The sequence below is a fragment of the Xiphophorus hellerii genome, chromosome 15 (assembly GCF_003331165.1).
Source record: "Xiphophorus hellerii strain 12219 chromosome 15, Xiphophorus_hellerii-4.1, whole genome shotgun sequence".
NCBI lineage: Eukaryota > Metazoa > Chordata > Actinopteri > Cyprinodontiformes > Poeciliidae > Xiphophorus > Xiphophorus hellerii.
The window spans coordinates 16999598-17007052 of NC_045686.1; the positions used below are offsets into that span (position 1 = coordinate 16999598).

The window sequence follows — 7455 nt, forward strand, 5'->3', positions numbered from 1 at the left end:
CTGCAGTTATATTAAATTAGGCTGTATGCATGGCATGCTCGATTCGCAGAACTATTTGAAACCTACCCCACCCCTCTACCTCATTAACTATTCAAAGTGAACTCCTGATCCTGGGGGGTATTGACATTAGTTCCCCTCTCCACTGGGACAAGCAGTTTGGAATGTTTAAAAAGGTTCAGCAAGTCTTGTCCAAGCTGTCTTAAAGTTTGTTTGTTTTTTATTATTCAAAACAAAGCTAACTTATTTCCTAATGTGTGTCTAGCAGCTTGCTTGGAGTCCCTGTCTGCATTATTAAGAGAGAAGCTAACTACATCTTTCACTGGCTCTTGTTCACCACAAACGAGACAATAACAAGCATATCAGCAGCGAAAACAGGAGGAGCACTTGTGTTGTTCGGCAAGCTGTTGCTCGCAGACTTTAATCCTGCTCTGACATGATGAGGTAGACTTGTTACTAGGATCTTCTTCTGCTCCTGTGCGTCTGAACCAATCCCTTTTCAGCACAGCAATCTTTGCGTTGACCTTCGGCGTGGATTTCCTTGAGGGCAGGGTGGCCTCTCTGGAAGTTGAACCAAGTGGCTTAGGGTGGAGGAATCATCAGAGCTGCTGCTGATGCAGCCAGAGAAATATATGAATGACTGCAAAGATGTAGTCGCTGAACCAATGGGAAGAAAGGAAAAATCACTGGGCCAATCGCAGGGCTCTTTTCTTCTCCCCCTTGCAGCATCTCCCTGACTTCTTCTCCTGACTGTTACCAGGTCAGTGTGCCTGCCCGCGCCTCTGAATAATCTGTTTCATTGGGTCAGTGTGCCTTTCTCGACGCGCCTGACTGGCTGCCGAGGCATACGCGGTTGCTAGGGAGCTCAGCCAATCGGAGGAAGGCGGAAGTTTCACTTCGGTTTCCAGGCAGGTTTCACGTGCTGTAGATGTTTTGGCGGGAGAGTGGGAGAGCTACTAAGTGGGAGGGGCTGCTACACAGTGAAGTGGAGCATGTGATGGGGTGAGTGCGTGTGTGCGTGAGTGTGTGTGTGTGTGTGTGTGTGTGTGTACATTTTGCCCTGCCTCTTGCTTTCTGATGCAACATCGAACTGCCTCTCCTGGGCTACTAGGGGACCTTGTTATGGATTTTTTTCTTCCTGTCCTCGCAGGAAACGAGAACCAATTGCTGTGCTGTTGCCATCGGAGCGGGGAGGTTTGTTTTCTCTCCGCTTCCACCACTGGTACCTCCCCGTCGACAGTTACCTTAGAAACAAGAGCAACTCCAACTCTATTTCCATCCATGTCTCTTCCTTCAATGATTTATCGTTGTTTTCTTTTTTTAATCTACCACACAGCACCTGCCTACCAACACTTTAGAGGCCAATCGAGTGTTCAGAACATTCTGGGACATCTCTGAGGAGGAAGAAGTGCAGAAGCATCCTGCTGGAGAACAGCTCATACAATAGCACCTGAACTTTTGTCATGCATGCCTGTGATGCAAAAATAACAAGATTAACTATTTGGTAGAGTAGCTTGCACCCCTAACCCCTAAAAACATACACAAGCATGTCTTTCACCAGCACATTAACTCCCCCACCCCACTGAAGCATGCAGTTAAGGCAGGAAAGTAACTCATCCCATCTGACATGGGTCTCCAAAAAGCCTATTATTAACACCCAAGTGCACACGGAGTTACAAGGATTATACTGGATCGGAAGGAGTGAGTGGACACAATTCTCCTTCTCAGGACAGAAAACAAACATTTTGGACCAGTCTTTTAAAAAGGGAGTCTCTGTTTCTGTAAATATTTTATTGTAAATGCAGCATCTTTTAAAAAATTTCTTAATTGACACAACCTAATTTTTTTATGTTTATGCAACTATGACAGGCATTTTAAAAGTTGAACAAGTTTTAAAGATGTTTCCCTTTCCGTCTTTTGCTGTACTAAACCAATAACATGCATTATTATTCACTGCTTCTGCATGTTTGATTGATGTCTGTGGCGGGGGGGGAGGGGATTGGACAGTGAGGTCATAATTATCAAAGTTGGAAATATGAACCACATTTCTTGATAACAGATCTCCAAGTGGCAATGGTGGACATTTCTTACCCACCCAGACCACAAAATCCAATATGGCCACCACATGTCTAAAGTATAGCAATATTGCAGTGATAAGATGCACCTTTGAACTTCTTTGATTGAAGCCATAATCACTGTACTTGAACTCAACATCTGATGTGGCTTCTTGTACTTATTAGCTTTACATAACATTAGAGCCAATGGTTAATTTGATTTGCATGTATTTTGTACATGCTTGAAAACTCAACCCAAAATCCGCAAGTAGACCTTTTACCTCCACCTGAGAAGTAGTGTTCTGTAGTAATTACGCCAAATCTGTGATGCTATTGGAAATACATAAAAAAAACAAAGCAGAAGACTGAGGGTTGGGTTAGAAGAGGGGCTATAACTCCCTGAAACAATGCATCTCCAATAAACTGCATTAGTTAATTTAAATAAAAATGTTCCTGTGTGCACAGCGCTCTTAAGATCCAACTGGCATTATTTTTCAAGCATTTCTTAATTTCCTTATATCCCTTTTTAAGATCCATATATAACAAATTTCTCACACTTCAGGCTTTACTTTGCCAGGTCACCATATTGTTTTTGTGTAAATAGTTTTGTAGTTAGTAACTTTACATTGTGAAACCTAAGGAGTAAACCTAAGAATACGACAATGAGGCTTTTCAGTGTCATTTCAACATAGTCCAACTGTGCAGCATTCTTTGTGAAAACTGGGGAAGACATTTTGTCTTTTCACCCATCCTCCTCTTTGACCCCTCTGACCTTTTCTTTCAGTCTATCAAAAAAGGTTACCAAGCACCCTCCAAAGAAAGTGCACTTGGCCAGGTGTGCATTCAGTAATTAGGGATACAAATACTAGCTATGAGGAGCGATGAGCATTCCTGTTGGTAGCTAGAATCTGCTTCATTCTTAGATGAGGGAACCAGATCAAACTGAAAAAATGTATATACTCATTATATTCAAAAAAACAACATCATGGTTCCAGCATAAGTATGTTAATGTGGACTTTTGTGCCTACAGCAGTCGCTTACCTTTGACTTCAAACAATTAAGCTTTTTATATAGCACCGATAGGCAGAAAATATTATCAGTTGCATTATCTCAGACCCAATTAATATTAGTTCTACATGTCAGTTACAGAATCCCATTAGTTCACATCCAGTCCATTACAGTACAGTACAAAACAGTACAGTCAAAGTCAAGTGTTAATTTACTGCCAACTGGTGAGAAGTTATCTATTTAAAGAAGCTGAGACTATTGCATTGAGTGGTTGACTTTGCAACATTTCCTTCTCCTGAGTAAGCAAATTGTGACTGTGAAGAGACAGGAAGGAGATGCAGAAACAACACAGAAGCTCTGAAATTATTTCTATGGGAAAGAAAGTTAATAGCAGCAATAATCCCACCAACAAGGCGAGAGAGAGATAGCAAAATACATACACCCAGCCAGGTCTACCTTATATGTGAAGGTAGAATTTGCTGATAAGGACACTTTCATTGAGGCTATTTTTGGATATGTAATAGTTCCGCTAAAAAATTTAAATATTCACTGAAAACCAGTTTTTTAAACCACATGACCAGTTGCCCAGATAAAATATGATGTGCTTCAATTAAATGAGTTTTACTTTTACAGTTAAAATCTGACATTTATTGTATTTGTTGTTGAGACGGACTGTTTTGGGTTTGGAAAGACCTTAGTTTTTTTCAGAACTACTGGAATGAGGTGATTGAAAAACCAAATGAGCTGCAGTGAAGTTGCTGAATGCCTTTAACAAATGCATTTGAAAAAAAAAATGCATTTGTAAGTGCACCTTGCCTTTCACTGGGCATCTTCATGTAAATCCTGGTTTTAGTTCATCTGTGATTATCCTATTCAAATAAAACAAATGCTTTTCTTCTTGTTTTTATGCTGTACCGATTTACAATTAGATATTTGCAAACTCTACTAGGCTTTGTCTTCGTGCACCTCATTGATAATTTGACTCATAACACATTTAAATTCAGTTCTAGCTAAATTTTACAGAATTTTTTTTTTCTCCTGCTTCATAAACTAAGCGTTTTGCTTTAAACATCATACAATTTGATTGAAAACTATTTTAGCTTCTCTCTTCTCAGCTGTCCCTTATAACAGCATCTGTAACTTAACACACGGACAGGAAATGAGCTCAATTGTAAAATAACAAAAACTGTTTTTTAAGGGAACACACAGATTAGTTAGATTAATAAAAAGCATGGTGCATCTATTTTCAAGCCATCATTTAAAACTGAATATCAAAGAACTAAAGACTTTAGTTTTACTCAAGTACATGACATTTGGACACTCAGTTCTCAAAACTTTGAGTACTGAGTCAAACTTCAGGTTCTTGTTTACATCTAACAAATAACATCATAGACAACTGTTGAGCTTTCTGCAAGACCAAACAAGTCTCATTTCTTTTATTTCTCTGTTCCCTGATGAATTATGCAATGCAGTGTTGCATTATGCTTATGATCCCAGCAATGGCACAATCACCCAACCGGTCTGAATAACAACACTAGTACACATCTACGCTAGCTGAAGGACACCTGCAAACTGCATCCAGAAGCTGTTTTGGATATTTCCCAGGTGTCATCACTCTGCCGCTATGCCTGACAAATGATTTGTTTACCACCTGAGCCGCTGCTGCTGCTCAGTAATCATTAAGAGTTCATTTACCAGCAACTTTTCCCTGCAGCTGGAAGTGTGAAGACATACTGACAGACACAATGCTTGAATTAATTTCCACATAAGTCTTCCAAACCGTGTCTGGTATTTGTTATATATAGTTACATTCAACTCATCACATTAAAGTGGTGTCAGAATACACGTAATAGTGAGGGAAGTGTATCCCTCGGGTGGTTCTGGGCTTCAAATGTGTTACCTTTGGATGAACCCAGGGAGAGCTGAATTCATTTGCTGAGCCCCTGCTGTACCTGTGGCTAAAATCAAGAGGTGTTGACAGTACAGGCAGGAGGAGGGGGACATGAAGGAGGGCTGAGCTTTCCAAAAAAAAAAAAAAGAAAACCAGGAACATTTTGCATCTTTGTCACGTTGTTTCGCAATCAATTTATGTGAAAAACAGCCTTTTCAAACCAGGATTTGGACAGATAATTAAATGACACCGGGATGGAAACTGTAAAATTGGGATGTGAAAGTGCATATTGTACAAGCACAAACAAATGACGAGGTTGTTTGTGTGGGGAGCGGGCTGAAGATGGAAGACAAAGCGCCTAGTTGACATGTACCATTAAGTAAAAAGCCACCAAGCAAATTGTGTTTTAATGTGGCGAACTTGAATAATTTCAACATTCAGAGTCTTATCACCTCTGCTGGCAGTACACTCTCAGAAATAACTCGCTGAGGAGAAATTTTTTGACTTCCTCACTGGTAAGAAAGAAAAAAAAATGGCTCAGACATAAATGGGCTGGGACACGTTGTCTGCCGCTGTGCCTGACACATTAGAGGCGCAGGAAGTTTCAGGTTTAGATGACAAGTTCTGAGTTCAGAGCTAACACAGAGGCTGCTTTGCCTCTTCAAAGGACTCAAAGTGGCACACTTCAAAGTAAAAGACAGCAAATGACTTAAAACAGTAGATGAGATTGCACAACATGTGACGTCTGTGTTTCTGAATGCGGTACATCGGCCACACATCATGTTGTCTTCACAGAAGAAAAAAATACACAGAAATACGATTAACATATCAGCGTGGAAAACAACATTGACAAGTAGGCTGCACCTAAGCAATTCAACTTGGTAAAAAAAACAAAACCTCTCAGATATACTTGACAAAATGACAATAAAATAAGTGAGAGTATTGGAAATGTGCAGTTACGGGAGCTTAATTTTGCTCTAATTAGCTATTGCCAATGTTAAACACAGGGGAGCCATATTGATGTGTTATTGATCTGTTTTTGTTGTTGTTTTATAAATACATTAAACAGAGGAACAATCTCTTGTTCGCACATTAAACTTTATGAAAACTGTCATACGTTCTAATCTTGTTTGTGTATTTTCCAGTTTGTTTTGTGATTAATTACTCATGTACATTGTCATACAGAAAGCTGATACAATTTTGAAATCACAAAAAGTGGAATGGTATGTTTTAAAGTGTAGTTTAAACCTAAATGTGTAAGTTAACAGGAGGGGCTTCTCGGTTTAAAAAAAACAAACACTTGAGCACATTAGTGTAAAAACTGAACAGTGTGGAGTGCATTTGTGTGTCCTCCATAATCCCAACCATGATAAACAAAAGTCAGCAGCCAGTTACCTATGGACATTAGTGTGTAATTAAATCTGAGTATGGATACAGCTCAAGTTTAATGAATCCTATAGAAGTACAAAACTATTTTTACCCTGATCACATCATCCTTTCTTTGCAACATGGTGAAAGCATCATGCTGTGGAAGTGCTTTTCTTGACCACGGACAGGGAAGATGGTGAGAGTTGATGGAAAGGTGCATTGAGATTGAAAGAGGGAAATCTGTTACAGAGTTCAAAAGGCTTGAAATGGGGAGATTCAGCAAGACAAGGGCTTAAAACCACAGGAACTCCAACAAGCTGAGAATATGTAACAAGACTTGAAAACTCCTCATATTGTCTCCATTCAATTTACCTTCAGTCTAACTCTAATCTGTTGAAAGAATGGGCAAAGATTTCTCTAGATATGCAAAGCTGGTAGTGATAAAAAAGAAAAGCCAGAGGTAGTTCTACAAAGTACTGACTTGGGGGCAGATTGCATATGCACTCCCACACATTTCCCATTTAAATTTGCAAAGAAAATGCGAGTATCCTGTGTGCTTTTCCTTCAACTTGATAATTGTGTATTACTTTGTGGTAGTCTATAATAAAAAAAAAATCCAACTAACATGCATTAAAGTTTTAGGCTGTAACTTGACAAAATGTGACGAGTTTACGATGAAGAAATAGTTTTACAAAGCGCTGTATGCAAATACATTCAACGGCGATATACTGTGTTGCAAAATAACAAACTTGTGATTTAAATAACTCCAAATGAAAACAATATCCGTGGATGTTTATTCACAGACAAGTGATTAGCTTCAATTAGAAATAATTTAAAAGAGGCTTTCCTTGAAATAAATTCACAGAGACATGCAGACAATGCAACAACAACCCCCTTCTGACTGCTTCTTCCCAGTTTTGGGTGGGGTCCCTTTCACTGTGGAGTGGGGCTGCTGTAGATGGGGGGTTGGGAGCCGTCGAGCTGCAGCTTAGGCAGGGCTGAGCAGGGGTGGGGGGCTGTTTGCTAGACAGCCAGTAAACTCAGCATGGGAATTTTCTGAAAAGTTGAGAGAGCAACATTTTGCATGTTATCAGCTGCACAACAAAGGAGTGGGACAGTGTGAAAACATAACATCCT

At 39.7% G+C, this 7455-nt stretch overlaps 1 long non-coding RNA gene across 3 annotated transcripts; it reads left to right on the plus strand.

The window, feature by feature from the left end:
- Nucleotides 1-354: 354 nt before the first annotated feature.
- LOC116733733 (uncharacterized) lies at nt 355-3956 on the plus strand. Of its 3 annotated transcripts, none has more exons than XR_004342100.1 (3): nt 355-999; nt 1148-1219; nt 1334-3956. It is a non-coding gene; the product is annotated as an uncharacterized LOC116733733 (long non-coding RNA). The 3 variants fall into 3 exon arrangements; XR_004342099.1 differs by having other exon boundaries at nt 355-757; XR_004342098.1 differs by having other exon boundaries at nt 1148-3956.
- Nucleotides 3957-7455: the final 3499 nt, after the last annotated feature.